At 40.8% G+C, this 17,783-nt stretch overlaps 1 protein-coding gene across 1 annotated transcript in view; it reads right to left on the reverse strand.

Annotated features, from left to right (window-relative positions):
• FAM83B (family with sequence similarity 83 member B) overlaps positions 1-4,660 on the reverse strand; it is a 79,368-nt gene extending 74,708 nt beyond the window's left edge. Inside the window, exon 1 of the mRNA XM_007115467.4 lies at positions 4,599-4,660. The gene's annotated coding sequence lies outside the window, so the exon portion shown is untranslated. The remainder of the gene's footprint in view (positions 1-4,598) is intronic.
• Positions 4,661-17,783: the final 13,123 nt, after the last annotated feature.

A 17,783-nucleotide genomic window follows, 5' to 3' on the forward strand; every position in this document is an offset into this window, starting at 1 on the left:
ATATGTATATGTATAACTGGTTCACTTTGTTGTAAAGCAGAAACTAACACACCATTGTAAAGCAATTATACTCCAATAAAGATGTTAAAAAATAATAATAAGGCAAAGACAGAAATGATTGGATATGCCAAATGAGGCAAATCTTTCGTTTTAAACAGATGATCATTATACACCTGTTCCATTAGGAAGGAAAAAACAAATTTTCAAATGCATAAAATGCTAGAAATGTATTGTTAAATATTGTATTTAACATTAAAGTGTAACTGGCAATTTTATTTATATTTTGTCTGTCAGAGAATAAAATTTCCCTTGTAATGTGTTTTTTTAATATAATTTGATTTTACCGATTTTTAGAAACATATAATGTACCAAAGTAGAGACCTATACTGATGGAGATGACAGATGGAAATGAAGAAAGATAAATAAATAAATAGGTGAACAAATGGAGAAACAGATAAACAGAAGTAGGGAATGGGAGGGCTGGACAGAGAAAAGATGAAAGGTGAGGTAGCAAAAGAAGACGAGAGAAAGGAGGAGATGGAGGAGCAAAGAAAGGAAGAGAAGACTGAGGAAAAGAAAGAAAAGGAAGAGAAGGAACGAGAAGGGACAAAGAGAGGCCAAAAAGGTTAAATGGACAGTAAGACTGGAAAGCAAAGGAACAGTTGAGACTGCAAAAAAAAACCCCTGAAATCATTAGGAAACACCGTCAACAGTTCCTTACTCTAAAAACACCTTACTTTTTTTTCACTTTTTTCAAACCAATAATTCAGGAGTTACGTTTACTTGAGAAAAATACATTTTTTAAAAAACATCAGGAATCAGCTATTGAATGAGTCAGATGATACTGAGTATTTGGAGCAACGCGCTGTTTAGAAGTGAAGCCATCATTGCTTCTGCATGTATATAAAAGACAGCCCAGACAGACATCCCATGGTGAGTGACTCTATTACAGCCATTGAGGTGGAAGATGCCGCTTTTTAGTGCTCTGAAAATTGCCTTTTCTTCCCCAAGTGAGTAATGCTTATACAATCTGAGAAGCAACGTGACAATAAATAGAGAACTAAAACCCTTTGAAATGAAAGTTGGACAATAGAAGTGGAAATAACGAGATTCCAGTGATACCTTGGGGAGACCTTAGTTAACACTATTTTATGGTACCCTAATTAAAAGCAATCACAGAGAATTTCAGAGTACAATGGGATACACCAGTGATCATGTATCCAAGCCCTTTCACACCAGTGAAAAACTTGAGAGGTTGAGAGAATTTAAATACTCCGTCCCAAAACACCACTAACTCAGGTCTGCTAATGTTCAATTTCACAAATGATGAATGAACATATACAATATCTGCTGAGATCTTCCCAGTATGAAGGAAACACTAAGTAAAGGGACCTGATCCTCTAATATCTGTTTGTACTTATTAGGTTCCTAACTGTGAGCTTCCTGAGATCCAAGAACAGGATCTTGTTACCCTTACATTCCCGGAGTAGAACACATTGCTTGGTGCATAATTGTCAATATATATATGTTGAATGAATGGATAGGGCACAAGAGCACAAAGTTATAACCTTTACACATCATGACTGCACAGCTTTTGTATAAACTCTTTAAAATAGGCCACTGCCTACTGGCTGTCATTTATATACATACACATGGAGGTTACACCAGACCCTAGGCCAGTACTCAAGAGGCTGACCACTACCACCACCTTACCTTCCCCAAGGAAGGGCAGAGTCTACAAATTATTTGACACATAGCTCAAAGGATAAATGGCACGTGCCTCTAGGGGACAACTGGGCTCACTCCAAAGGACAGTGTGAAAATAAAACAAATTACACAATGGGTAGTAATTAGATGTCCCCCGAGGAAAAGTTCTGCATAGAAGCCATGATCATGTGACTCAAGCACTTTGCAATGGAGATGTGTCCAATGGGTGAATATCCCTTATATTGGTATCATCTCTCCAACCCAGGCTCATCTTCCTCACAGCATCACAGCTGCTCAAAACATCTTTTACCTCCCTGATCCCCCGCCCCTACCTCCTACGCATGCTAGCATACTGACTCCTTAAAAACCCTCCTTCCCAAATGGAATCCAACTTGCTCCCATTCAAGTTCACCTCCACACACTACCCTTTCTACTGGAGCCCACCATCCCCCCCCCAACCCCGTCCTGTGTCAGCTGTGCACAGTACTCATCTCCCATGATTGGCAATGCCAATCCCTGTGGGTTCCCGACTCTACCTTGTGGGCTGGGATAGGTACCTCAAACAGTGCCAAAGCCCACTGACCCACCTCAGGAGGAAGGAAGAGCATCTGAAGGCTCCAGAAAATTTTCTCAGAGAAATTGGTGGTTAGTGGATTTAATTCTTGATGGAGCTTAGGTGCTATTTGTATAAAATTTAACCCATGGAACCCCTAAAGTCCACCATTTAGAATTCTGTTTCCAGGGTGCTGGGGATTGTGGAGTGTATTCTGATTTTCAAATGATAAATTCACCAACAAAGTTCTAAAATACACTTCACTTCCAGATTAGATATAATTAAGTGATCAAAAGGACATTTTTAACACTGTGTTTAACAGACGCTGTGAAATTGTGAAACATCCCTGGGACACACATGCTCAGCAGGTTACAGAGGGAGACACATGAACTTACCTAACTAGCTAAACAAGGGCAACTTGTAACTTTACAAATAATTAGTTAAATTAAGCTAAGAGTGGGGCCTTTTCAAAAGGTCTCCTCCAACCAGATTTACATTACAGAAGAGGCCTGATTTACTGGAATCACATTTTCACTGCAAGATTCACAAGGCCCTGTTACATCTTGGAAACTCACAGGTGTATAATGTAATGGAACCGGAAGCAAGGAGGTGAGTTGTTTCTGGTCAGTAAGTCATGGCCAAGAAAAGCTCCACCATAAACTGTAAGGGGTCTGCTAGCAGGAAGGGATGTACTAGAAAGAATAACCATCCCCCAAAAGTTTAGTCAGTTACAGTTAAAGTAACAATCTCCAGAAAGTAACCACAAAAACCATCACTGAGTCAGCAGTGGTTTGTCTCCATGTACGCAACCCCTTTCAGCAGTCGTTCTATGGGTGATGCTTCCCACAGTACATTCTGAGCAACTGGGGTCTAAAACGTGCCAGCTTGAAAGGCAGGATCCACCCAGCCCCTCAGGCAGGCTCTGCACGGTGCCGCCAGCATCCTTCACAGGTATGTACACCCCGTTTGCCGTAAGCTCAAAAGCAAGGGGTGAAATTTGGCCTGGATGGCGTGGGGGCCTCTATCATGCTAGGAACTGCAGGAAGACAGGGAGAAATCAAACAAAGCCAAGACCCGCTTCACCCCCACCCCATCTGCATCCATGCCACTCTTGTTCTTTTGTTAGTTTGGCAAACCGAAAAGACCAGCTTAGTCTTCTGAGCCCCTTTCATCCCTGCTCCCTTTCGTATTTCTTGTCAGGACTGATTCAGCCTCAGTCATGGATTTCCCTGGGGCTCCTGCCTGTGTTTGGGATGAGAAAGGGAAAGAGGGGAGGTGCCTGCTGGTAACCTAGCATTATGTCTATCAAGTGGGAATCTGGAAAGGCGCTACTGGACATCAGCGTCTGGCCTTGACTGCTGGCTACCAGCACCACTCTTTCTGAGTGTCCTGGCCTCCTCAGCTTTTATCTCCACTGCTGGGGCTGAGACGCTATAATGTATAAGCACATCCCTAGGGGCAGAGTCTCCATGAGGTCCTGTGTTCCCAAATCTCCGGTCTCTTCTCTATAAAGCACCACTGTCTCTTCACATACCCATGATTCCAACTACTAACATACATACATTATCTTCCTCTTCACCACCTCCCCACCCCATATAGGTAATAATTCTCCCAACACGACACAAAGAACAGACCTCAAGTCTCCATGTGACTTTCCAGGAGCAGTCCCCTCTCCTTTTAAGGCCACCACCACCCCAGAGCAGTGGTTCTCAAAATCTGATAGGAACCAGAATGACCGGGTGAGCTAATCAAGGTCACAGATCCAGGCTCAGGGGAACTAAAGTTTGAAAAGCAGAAGTCTGGATTAATCCGAGAGCAGAAGCGGGGTCGGACACAAATAGCAGAGTGTGTCAAGGTAAACTTTTATTTTCCCTTTTGAGTTCTGTTCCCCACGCGGAGTCTAAAGGACACCCACGCCCTGTGCAGCCGCGGTCCCCACCTTTTCCCAAGCTCCCCTCCTCCATTCAGCCGCCCTCCTCCATTCAGCCGCCCTCCTCCCAAGGAGGCCTCCAGGACTCTCCCCACCGCCGACCCCAGAGCCAAGAGCAAAATGATCCAAAGTACACCGCGAGCGGGGCCTGTCCCTCGGGCACCCGAACCCAGCTCGCCTGAGACTGAACTTTTCAAACTTCCCAACTCACTCTTACCCACACGCTAACGAAACAAAAGCAGATAAAAGCAAGAGACTGAACTCTGCACGCCGGCGACTGTCCGATCCCGCGCGCCCTCCCCGGGGTGGTTCGCGCCCTCCTCCTGGCCGGCCCCGGGGTGGCCACGGTCCCCGCCCCTGTCGCCCCCCGCCCGCCGGGGAGGGGAGGGGAGCCAGGACCCCACTTACCGCCGGGAGCGTCCCGAGCCGCTCCCGCGCCAAGGTTTGCGTCCCAGGAAGCGGAGGTGCGGAGTCACCTGCGCGTCAGGCGCGGAGGGCAGCTCGGTCCCGCCCGGGCCGCGCCTCCGGGGCCCAGGTGTCGAGCCAGCGAGGGCGGGGTGGGGACGGGCTGCAACAGGTCCCAAGCCGGGTCGCATCGAAGCCCGCGCAGCCAGCCAGCGCCCCGGAACCTGTCTAACTCAGACCTCCAACCCTCGGCCAGCAAAATAGAAAGCCTTTCTTTCCTGTCCGCCCTCGGGGCTACCAGCAACTACAAGTCGCGACATCCCGACCTGGCGAGCAGAGCCCGGAGGGCGGCAGCGCTCACCTGGGCAGGGGCTGGGCTCAAGGAGCGGCATTCAGCTCCCATCCCCCGTGCGTCCCGGGCTCAGGAATGCGCGGGGGCGGGGGGACGGCTGGGTGAGAGCCGGGGTGGTACCACCCCCAGGGAGCGGAGGGACTCAGCTCCAGGGAGATAATTCCCACCCGCAGCCCGCAATGCAGACCCTACCCCACCGTCCGAGTGTGTCCGGGCTTGGAGGAGAGCAGGAAGTGGAAAGGTGGAAGACAAACTGCTTGTGAATTTATCTTTTTGTAAGAAAGGATTTTAAGTATCATCAAAGATGTGGGACTGACTTTGCATTGTCTTGATTACTGGTTTGGATGAAAGGAATACCTGCGCGAAAAGCAGGTCACTAGGTGGGGTGCTATGGAGCAATGTTATGGACATAGAGACACTATCATTTGATTTTAATATAAAATAATTGCAGCAATTAATGAAATTAAATTTAAATTTTTCTTCTACATCTCAGTAAATCTGTTTTGAGTGTTTTTAATAATTGTATAATCACGTCGTCTTCAAGATCTAGCCATTTGCAGCAAATGTTAAAAATGCAGCCTAGTAGGGAAAGAATGAAACTTAGGGAAAATAGGCATATTTTAAACTTCTGGCATGATATGTCAATTATCATAAGCTGGAATTGACTTTTTAAATGACTTTTATGGCTATTTTGCCCTGAATAAAACACTTGAGGAAAATGCTAAACTGTTGAGATTTGAATTAAGTCCTGACTGATGAGTAGACACAGGAGAATGAAATGTTCATATTCTAGATGTTGAAACAGAGCAAAGGACAAAGGTGGAAAGTAAAAGTAAGTTCCAGCACATCACAAAGCTAAATTTCCAGATTGTGGTATCTGCTATCTGTAGTTTCTTCAACAGCATGTGCAGAATATTCCTGTTTTACACATTTAACTTCTTTCTTCTGTTTCTGCTAATTTCCTTCTCTCACCTTTGAATAGTTTTGCAATTCTGGTCTTCATTTTTGGCATGAAATCTTCTGACTCACTCAATCAATGTTCTCTGTGTGGATCTTCATTTGCTGGTGTTCAAAAATAATGCTGCCTTAAGAGAACAATATTTATGAGCATTTCAAAACTATGTTCATAAATATATGCTTATACTATTTAAAAAAACAGCAAGAACATTTAGACTAAAATTAAAAGGGGCCCGTGGGAAGTTGAATTTTATTAACAAATGCATTCGTACATAAATCAAGTGAAATCTATATCTACTAAAATGTTAATTATTCAAAGCAAAAGAGAGGAAAGTATCAGTAGAGAGGAAGAATCCATTAAGGGCGCTATGCCAAGGGCTTTCCATCCTTAGTGGGATGAGAGAACGTATAAAATTGACCTGACACCTTAAGTATCCTGCAAGCTAGGTGAGGAGAGAGGACGCATGTACAGGAAAGGGAGCTACTAGACAAGGCAGTAGAACTTTAACTGGAAAGGCTCTGTGTGCTTTACAGGTAAGAGGAAGAAATGATTAACTGCTTAGATTACTGGGGAATGTTGACAGAATAGAAATATTGGAGTTTGAATTGGGTCCTGAATGATGAGCAGACTTGGCAGAAGATGGAAGCTGACATATAACTAGATGTTGAAATCGCAGATGAAAGGTTAGAGGTGAGAAAGTAAAAGCGAGTTCTGAGAACCTACACAGCAATAGCCACATGTGGCCATGGGTATGGCAGGGCTGCACTGGAAGGTAAGTTTAGGAGTAAAGTTTAGAGATACTTCCTCAGCCGCAGAATGATGTCAGTGTTATTTACTGCCTAAGATTGGTGTGAGAATTATGAATTAGAAATAGTACGTGTAAAACCCTTACCATAGCAATGATATGTGATACTAAGTGGCCACTATTATTATACTTGGGCTCAGATTGTGAAGAGCCCTGATTGCAGAGCTGCAAAGCACAGTCTTGGTATTGACTGATGGTGAAATAATGACTAATCTAACAGTTGATGCCCTTTAGGATAAATTCTAGGGTGTGAGGAAGAGCAGTTAGGCCAGCTGTAGTGTAAAAAGGGTGACAAGGGTAGCAGCAGTGACAACAGAGGGACCAGTTTGACAGCCAGTGAGACTGAAAATCAATATCATTGGGGGTCAGAGTGGATGTGGAAGTTCAAGCGTTTGAAATAAGAAATAACTGGAGCTGCTGAAAGTTATCAGTGGAGGGAAGGAAAGAAATAAACTAGCCATGTATGTGAAAAGTAGGAAGAGGCAGGAACAGGGTCACGTGGAATTTATTTCTGAGATGCTGGGGACCTCTCTCAGTCTATAGACACTCAGGGAAAGATTGTGGAAAGGCAATAGCAAAGGATAGAAAGAATAGTTGTAAGGAACAAGAGCCAGATAGTGTGGGAAAGCACACATAACCCTCAGTCTTTCCATATGAAAACTGTGCCTAATACATTCTCACCTCTATGATTTTTTTTTTTTTTTCGGTATGCGGGCGTCTCACTGTTGTGGCCTCTCCCAATGCGGAGCACAGGCTCCGGACGCGCAGGCTCAGCGGCCATGGCTCACGGGCCCAGCCGCTCTGCGGCATGTGGGATCCTCCTCGACTGGGGCACGAACCCGTGTCCCCTGCATCGGCAGGCGGACTCTCAACCACTGCGCCACCAGGAAAGCCCCTCTATGATTTTTTTAAACAGATAGGTTAGATTGAAAACAGGAACTAAAAGTAGAATTTTACAAATAATCCTTTAAAAGTAACTAAAAAGATGAGTGAGAAGATGGCATGCTTGACTAAGAGGCTCCCAAGACAATATTGATCAGACAGCAAGTCCATCTTCATTGCTTCTTTACCCCATTCGACAAAATTTACACTGAAGTCCAAGAACAAAATAGTGGCGATGTTAAATTACACTCAACAGATCTTGATCTACCTCCCACATTGAGTTCACGTGCACAAGGAGATTCAAAAGCAGTATCAGTTTTTTTTTTCTGATCCTCAACATATTTATAATTTAATTGAGAAGACAAACTATGCATATATGAAATAGAATAACACATAGTAATATACAGATGCACAAAAACTTACATAAAAATAAAAGATACAGAAATCATAGAAGAGAAAAAGCAAATAAAGTTGATTGGAAAAGAGAATTATGTTCTTGGTGATATTTTTTTTTTCTGACTGTTTATTTTGCTTTTAACAAACATGTGTAACTTCAAAACAGAAAATAGAAAATAGAAAATAGAAAAATGATAAGAAGCTATTTCAGTGGGTTACCAGATTTCAGTCATTATTTGTAGACCAGAGGAGCACTAAGCTTCTGGTCCTTTCAAGAGCTTTAAAATAAACATTTTAGCGCACTTCAAGGCAATGGCTTCCAGGCAGATAAAGCCATCGATACAGAAAGAATGTCACATTTAACAATAAAAAAAACAAGTTGTGCTTATCAATAACATTTTCCCTAAGTAACTTAGGGAAAGTTAAGAAGCAAAATTCCTTATCAGTGTTGACAAAACCTACAGCTGGATGAATCATCACATCAGTTTAACTGTCTTATGACATTTCATGTATGACTACTGTGGAAATCATTGAAATGAGCTTCATTTTATTTATGTGCCACATTTAAATTGTTATATAAAGTATTATGTAAGTGTCATTAATTCAACACATATTTATCAAGAGTTTTCTGTAGGAAAGGCATCATGTCAGGCACTAATTAGGGCAGATGGTGGAAAGTTAATAAAGCATAGTAGATATGCCTAGGAATTATCTATGTTTATCTGAATTTTTGACATTTGTGTATATGTTTGTGTGTGTGTGTTCATGTGTGTGTAAAGATGGAAAAACTTAAATACAATTTAAAGTCCAAAAAGATGGTATGATTCTTTGTGAAAAGAGGTACGGAAACAAATATAATTAAATATTATTAGGTACATATGTAGATTAATAATAGTTTTTTCTGTTTTTTTTTTCCACTGCTAAATTCTTTCAAAAGGATGGGAAACACATTATTATACTTTGTGCTTCCTCCATTCTTCAAAATTAATGTTTATTACTGTGTAATTATTTTTTTTAATCTAGAAGTATCTATAAAAGGTTAGATGATTTTTTTTTTTTTTTTTGGGCTGGTTGGGTCTTCATTGCTGCATGCGGGCTTTCTCTAGTTGAGGCGAGTGGGGGCTACTCTTCTTTGTGGTGCGGTGCGTGGGCTTCTCATCTTGGTGGCTTCTCTTGTTGCGGAGCACGGGTTCTAGGCGCTCGAGTTTCAGTAGTTGCCGCACGCGGGCCCTAGAGTGCCAGCTCAGTAGTTGTGCTCATGGGCTTAGTTGCTCCGGGGCATGTGGGAATCTTCCAGGACCAGGGATCGAACCCGTGTCCCCTGCATTGGCAGGCAGATTCTTAACCACTGTACCACTAGGGAAGTCCAAAGTTAGATAATTGTAACAAATTATTTTAGGAAATGAGGTAAAGAGAAATTAAATGGTAATTAAAACACAGAAAACCATCATCTTTTATTTTTAAATTTCTAAACTCATTAGATCCTACCCTCTCATGAATGCATTTTCTCTTCCTCTTGGGCAGATCAAATATGGGAAAATATTAGGTTGCTTACGTTTTTCATGACACACACAAATAACTTTAAAAATCTTGCCAGTATTTACTAGTAAAACACATAATCATCAATGAAGTAGAAGGACAGAACATGTAGTGATGCTGATAGAAGATACTTGATATAATCTACTGATTATTAGAGTTACTAATTTTTAATAAATTTCCATTAGTGTTTTGTTACCAGTGTTTGCTAAGGTATATGAAAATTGTCCAGTTTAAATATCTTTTAAAAGGCTTCACCTAACTTCTGAAAAGTCATTAGTCATTATCATTAGTCAATGATAATGACTGAAAAGTCATTATCATTGTTCTGGATGAATATGAATAGCTGTCTTCGAAGGCAATTTAGGGTGGTAGTATGCAACAGCCATGATCACCAATGTTATTAACATAATCACGGACATCCATCGTTATCCTATGTTGTATGAATTATTTAGGGATAACTGCAGTAGCGGTCACTTTAGTTGTCCTCAGGGTCACTCACTAACTGGACTGAATTTCACAGAGGTCGGCTGAGGTCTGGGATATAACTTGTGCTTTTGTGATTAAAACAATGAGAGGAGAGAGACAGAGACAGAGACAGAGGGGAGACGAGCAGCAACTAATTGCCAACTCCAACTGCCTTTTCTGGAAGATCTAATTTGGGGATGTCTGCAACCCTATATCACTGTCTCCCAGATCATGTTTATTTGCAGTTCATGCCTTTGCCCACGTCTGCTCAGTGGATCCCCAGCCTGTGATGCCCTCCTTGTTCCTTTCTGATAAAAGGTTAGATGATTTTTTTTTTTTTTTTTGGCTGCGTTGGGTCTTCATTGCTGCATGCGGGCTTTCTCTAGTTGAGGCGAGTGGGGGCTACTCTTCTTTGTGGTGCGGTGCGTGGGCTTCTCATCTTGGTGGCTTCTCTTGTTGCGGAGCACGGGTTCTAGGCGCTCGAGTTTCAGTAGTTGCCGCACGCGGGCCCTAGAGTGCCAGCTCAGTAGTTGTGCTCATGGGCTTAGTTGCTCCGGGGCATGTGGGAATCTTCCAGGACCAGGGATCGAACCCGTGTCCCCTGCATTGGCAGGCAGATTCTTAACCACTGTACCACTAGGGAAGTCCAAAGTTAGATAATTGTAACAAATTATTTTAGGAAATGAGGTAAAGAGAAATTAAATGGTAATTAAAACACAGAAAACCATCATCTTTTATTTTTAAATTTCTAAACTCATTAGATCCTACCCTCTCATGAATGCATTTTCTCTTCCTCTTGGGCAGATCAAATATGGGAAAATATTAGGTTGCTTACGTTTTTCATGACACACACAAATAACTTTAAAAATCTTGCCAGTATTTACTAGTAAAACACATAATCATCAATGAAGTAGAAGGACAGAACATGTAGTGATGCTGATAGAAGATACTTGATATAATCTACTGATTATTAGAGTTACTAATTTTTAATAAATTTCCATTAGTGTTTTGTTACCAGTGTTTGCTAAGGTATATGAAAATTGTCCAGTTTAAATATCTTTTAAAAGGCTTCACCTAACTTCTGAAAAGTCATTAGTCATTATCATTAGTCAATGATAATGACTGAAAAGTCATTATCATTGTTCTGGATGAATATGAATAGCTGTCTTCGAAGGCAATTTAGGGTGGTAGTATGCAACAGCCATGATCACCAATGTTATTAACATAATCACGGACATCCATCGTTATCCTATGTTGTATGAATTATTTAGGGATAACTGCAGTAGCGGTCACTTTAGTTGTCCTCAGGGTCACTCACTAACTGGACTGAATTTCACAGAGGTCGGCTGAGGTCTGGGATATAACTTGTGCTTTTGTGATTAAAACAATGAGAGGAGAGAGACAGAGACAGAGACAGAGGAGAGACGAGCAGCAACTAATTGCCAACTCCAACTGCCTTTTCTGGAAGATCTAATTTGGGGATGTCTGCAACCCTATATCACTGTCTCCCAGATCATGTTTATTTGCAGTTCATGCCTTTGCCCACGTCTGCTCAGTGGATCCCCAGCCTGTGATGCCCTCCTTGTTCCTTTCTGCCTCTCTGTAGGATAACCATTGCTCAAGACCCATCTCTATTCCTACTTTGTCTATTTCTAGCTTTGACTAGTGTAGGCTCTTTAAAATGCAAAAGACTTAATCCCTTTACTACTTCTCTGCCAAAAATATGCGACCTTATAACATACCTATCATTGTTTTCCAGGGCTGTTACTGAAGTCTTCCGGTATAATTTAACCTTCCCAGCATCCTGTCTTCCAATCGGATAAGTGGTTCTCAGCAGAAGGAATACCAATCCATAGGGGATGTTTGGAAATGTTACAGTGATTGAGGGCTATCCTGGCATTTGGTGGACGAGAAGCTGGAAAGGAATATGTCCTGCAATGGGTCCAGCACAATGGAAAATTCCCCCCTGTACTGTGCAGGTAACCGCAGTCCTGCCACATCATGAGGGTGAAAAATCCATTAATTATTACCTAAGACTAGAATTTCTTCCTTTTACATACAAGAATTGTTTGCAACTAAGTTAATTTTTGCAAGTACGTAATTCTTTTTTACTTGTAATCTTTTACAAGTAAAAACAGTTTTAACATACATTGAATTCCAGGAATCTAGGTACAATATATTTTGCTTAATTTAGAAATTTGCTAAGAATTATTCTTTATTCTGTAAATCACAGCACTAGCAGAACTGCATCAGTTACCAATAAAACATATCTGTCTTCCTAGGCAACTGTAGGTCAAGCATCTGATGGCCTCTTCGTGTTTTCTGGTAGAATTCTGTGTGAATATTTATATATTAAAAAAACAGTATTTTTTAACAAATTGCTTGTATTTATATTACAAATGAGGGCATGACATTCCTTTTTAAAAATATGTGTGTAGGTTGTTTTATCAATAATTTTCAGTTTGTTTCAATATAATGAGGGGACATTAACCTTCTTTGTTCAGAAACATAGAGGGACATTGAGTCTGAGAGTTGAGAGCTACAGAACCAGATTATACCGTTTTATGGGAAAAGCAGGATGGAAAGGAGGAGTAAGTAAAGTAGAAAACTAGGATTTACTGAGTAATTCCTTTGTATGGGGCATAGTGTCTTAGATTCTAATATACACACAACACTGCAGGACCAACCCAGTGATGGATGCAACCACTAGGTGATGAAAGAGCAAATAGTTCAGAGGCATAAAACATATACTGAATGATAACAACAAAGTCCTTACCATGGCCTGTTGTGTGCACGGGCCTGCCTACTTTGCTACTCACCTGGCATCTCCACCTCCCTTCATGCTGTACCCCCTGCTCTCACCTTCTGAGTTCCAGCCCCATCAACCTCCTCCCAGTTCATCTATTTTCGTGGACTTTCTTCCTCAGGGCATTTGCAAATGCTGTTCCTTCTGCCTGGAAACTCACTGTCTTCCCCAGGCTTTCCCTCTTTTTCCCTTGAGGAAACCACTCTCTAGAATTATTCCCATGTTTTTTTAATGCATGTTTGTTTGTTTTTCTGGCTCAATATTACTTCATGGAAATCCATCTGTGTCAAAAGGCAAAGCTCTAATTGATTCTTTTAACTGGGACATGCTACCTTTTGAAAGGATGTTCTATATTATATATGTGGCATTTCTCTATTGATTACAATTTTATATCCGGATTACTATATTTTTCTACTATTCACAGCATTGCAATAAACATCCTTGTGCATTTAAGAAAAGAGCCTAATATGAACTCCTCCTTCAAAGTTAAACGTTACCCTTCCTTCCACTGGAAAGCCTTCCTGGCTTCTCAGACTGGGTCCTTTCCAGGTATATACATTTTCATGTGGTTTTTCTTCCTTAAAACTATAGTAATTATAATTTTAAGTTTATGCAAATGCTCGACTCCTCTAGTTCACAGGGAACAAACATCCATCTGTTTCTGTCCAGCTCTGAACCCCTAGTGCATAGCAGGGGCTCAAAAATGTATGAAGAATGAATGAGGGAGTGAATGAAGTATTATACCCAAGAGCACCTTCCTTTTAACTCTTCCAAGTGGTGCCTGCATACTCACGTTTTTGTCTCTTAGCAACTTCTGTAGCTGACATTTCCTCTTCTTCTGAAAATTGAGTTGATATGGTATTGAAAAGAACAAATGTAAGGGATTGTGAGCTTCAAAGACCTGACTTCTATATTGCTCAATATCAGACTCCAAATATCAAAATGTATCTCTCAATCTCTGCTCTAATTATGAGACTGGAATTATTCATATTTAAACACAAACTGACACACTTTTGAACAGTGCCATGTTCTGCCTTCACCACCAACAGTATTCTAACCAAAAGTATATTATTTCCCCAGTGGGGATTATTTTAAATACACTAGACTTCATTTAAGCAGATGTTCCCTATGGTTCCAATTCTGCTTGCAAACATAAGCAAAATAAATCCCACCATCATTATGATTATTAGTTGGACAAAAGGAGTTAAGAGAGAATGTTTAACAAAGAAAAAAAATTATAAAAACCTATAGGATACTACTGCTGTAGAGAGTCAGATTACATTGCTATTTGAAATTATAAAAAGAACATAGCTTTTTTTTAATTTAAAAAATCTCTTATGAAATTCAGTTGGGACATTAGGGCATCTGGAATGAGAAATGGTGAGAAGAAAATAGAAATCTGGATGGAACAGAAATTGAAATCCAATAACATTACCAGAGTTTATAAGCCCAAGTTGTAGAACCAGCTGATTTTCATTCAAATCCTGGATTTGTCATGACCCTTAGCATGGCATCTTAAATGCCTGTGTCTCCAAATCCATACCCCCAAATCTGGTATAATTATAATAATACTGACCAACCTCAAAGAGATGTTAGGTAGCTTAGAAAACCTACAATTACCATACAAAAGTCCAATATGACTATGGTTATCATTACTGCAGACATTCCACACCTATTTCAAACATCAAAGCCGAGACAAGCTCTAAGATGAATTAGGACAGAATCAGAGCCTCATTCTCTGCATGGCAAAATTCCATTCTGATGTTTCACCTTGTATAATCATGTTCTAAAAAGACAAACTGATATTTCAAAATAACCACCCCCCTCATTAGGTTTTCAGCTAGCACAACCTACAGACTAGGGGAAGCCAATCAGAGTTTCTCTTGGAATTTAGAGACAACTTCAGCATCTGTCTGGAGCTATAAAATCAGTCTGCGAGTAGCCATATTTAGTCATGGAAACAGAAATCCAAGAGAACTGGTCTGCAAAGAGAAGGAGGACACAGAAGCCCACGGCAGAGTAGAGGGGAAAGATGAAACTGAGTCTTAATTGCTTTCCACTTTCTAGGCTCAGATTCTGTTGTGGGCTTGAGTGCAATCCTGTCCTTGGGCTCGGGAGAGATGCATTCATCCTCTTAATGTATCTTTCACTCCTACATTTGTAAATACAAGCTGGTTTCTGTAACTCACGGTCTAGAGAATTCTAACTAATCACCTATTTTAGTATCAGGTGGAGGGCTGAGAATAACAGACCCTCAGAGAATGTGGAACTGGCTTTCAGGAGAGGGTCAGGTTGATTTCTCAACCCAGAGAGAGAAATTGATAACCTGCATCATGCCACAGTGAAGTATTTGATTAAGTAACATGCGTTGGCTCTTGAGATTTAGGCTGAGTGCTTACCAAAAATGAAACATTAGTGGAAATAGTAGCAAATAACGATATATGTGGAAGTGTGCTGTTTGCACTCTGAGATGTTTAGTTTTATCCCAGGATATGCTTCAGTCCTGCATTCGTCTGTAAGCAGATGAAGAAAATTTGGGTCGATGATTAAAAATATTTGAGATCTAGACAAACAATTTACCATAAATCACATGAACTGCAGTTGGTGCATACACCAGGTACTATGGATAAGATTGATGCAATGGTTTCAAAGTACAGAATCTAAATTTGAGGTATATGTATGTTAAACCTGACAACCTGCCTCCCTTTCCATGTCTTTAAAGCAGTCTTCTAACATTTGTTCCCAGAGTAATAATCTTTGCATTTCATTGTAAGGCTCATTTCATCACTGACTGCATTGTCAGGAGGAAGGTACAGGACCCGGTCACGGTTAAGAAAGGCTCCTTCCTCATTCTACTGTTACCCATCCGTGGTCTGTGGCTGAGGTCAATCAGCAGAGGATTGTGAGCACTGGTCACAACTCATAATCACAGGAAGGCAACTTTCATGGTAAAATAGGGTTTGGAGAGTGTCCTGATAGGCAGTGTCTTGTGGAAATGTTTTTTAGCAACTTCAGTTCCCCCAAATAAAGTCAAAAGACAGCCCAGGAAGTTTCAGGGCAGAGGCAGTGTAAAACTCTGAGGAACAGTCACCCATGATAACAAATAGTGTAGGAAGTATTTTCCCCTTGGGTCACCCACAGATCCGAGATCAAACGGCACTAGGAAGTAAGGGGTGCCCAAATACCTATGTGTATGTGCATACCCACAGCCACAAAGAGGACCCTTCCTCATGCTTCTCCAAGGGGAGGCCTTGAAGAGCATTGCATAAGAAAAAGATTAAGATTTATTTCATCGACGATTCATTCCGTTTTTTCCCCCACCATTTAAAAAAAAAATTTATTGGAGTATAGTTGATTTACAATGTTGTGTTAGTTTCAGGTGTACAGCAAAGTGAATCAGTTATATGTTTACATATACCCATTCTTTTTCAGACTCTTTTCCCATATAGGTTATTATAGAATATTGAGTAGAGTTTCCTGTGCTACACAGCAGGTCCTTTTTAGTTATCTATTTTAAGTGTGTTGGCCATGGTTAAGGTTATAATTTCAGGTAGCAGTGTATAAGAACAAACTGAAAATGAACACGAGAAAGAATGAGTTTCACTTAGAGAAAACTAACCCATTTAAATGCCCCTCAGATGTTTTTGTCCAACAACATCCGCCTTTTGGGAAAACCATATTTTCCTTGTTCCTTTTGGATCTAATGGGTCTGAGAACCTTAGTACCTTCTCACTCTCCCCACAACCACAGTGGTAAGCGAATGTCCTAGGCTTCCATGTTTACTGTTAAAGAAAAAAAGAGAGAGGGAGAGAGCCAGGCTGCTCGAATCATCTACATAGGGCCAACCAGAGGTTGTCTCTAGAATCAAAATCCCAACATTTAAATTCTTTTAATCATAAAATATCTTGGCCATACTAAAATGTATAAGGAATAATACAACAAGGATCCATGTAACCAATACAGCCCCTACATACCCCACAACAGGCCATTCTATGATCTTGGAAAGTTAATCTTCTCCCCAGTTTTCATTCCCATGTCTGTCCTGATACTTGATTCTTTACTTATGTACGTACCCCTAAATGATATATAGGATTATTTTGTAAAGTTTAAAATGATATCCATATATCATAATGCAATTAGAGAAGTTAGAAGCTGTCTTTCTGCTGAGATTGTTAAACTGAGGTGGGGAAGGATGGCCTCTTCCTTTCCTAACTGTATGGATGAATGTGAAGAAAAAGGAAATTAAGCCAACTTATGAAGGAAAAAAACTTTAAACAGTTGGGAAGTGGAGGGAGAGGACATTTTAGTAAGATGATCGAGTCCTGGATATAGCTAACTTCAAAACCAGCAATCCGGCTCCTGTTTTAAACAGAATTTGAGTTGGATTTTGTCCCTTGCAACCCAAGGAGTCTTCATATATAAATTGGTATCTTAAAAAGGAATACTGCAGGTAACAAAACATATGATGCAAATAGATTGAACTGCACTTTTCTTTAATAGACCAATTGGCCATGGGTGGGCCCATGACCAAAACAGGATCAATCATGAGTCTTCCACTGGATTATATATTTGGATACTGGAGAAAAAACTAGGATAGCACACCATGAATCTAATAGTGACCCATCTTCCCCAGACATGTGGAGAAAATCCCTCGGTGGTTGAGAATGTTAAGGTTACATACAGAGGGAAGCAGTGGAGGTAGAGATACACATATTGGAAAATTTTTTGAACTCTGAAATCTAGTTGAATCTAATCGAGTCAAGAACTTCCAAATTAATGATCTAATAAATTTCCCTTTTAGTTTTAAGTTAGTTTGAGTTGTTCCTGTCTTAAAAGTCCTGATCTATTCCCTATGGTATAACTCTGTGTAAAGTAAAGACTATTACTTCAGGATTACTCCAATTATGGAGTTGTTAAGTGTCTGTTGTTAGGCACTGGTTGGTTGAATCGTGGAAAGGTATCTTTGTTTGTTTGTTTTTTTTTTT

This window comes from Physeter macrocephalus, chromosome 18 (genome assembly GCF_002837175.3).
Source record: "Physeter macrocephalus isolate SW-GA chromosome 18, ASM283717v5, whole genome shotgun sequence".
Classification (NCBI taxonomy): Eukaryota; Metazoa; Chordata; class Mammalia; order Artiodactyla; family Physeteridae; genus Physeter; species Physeter macrocephalus.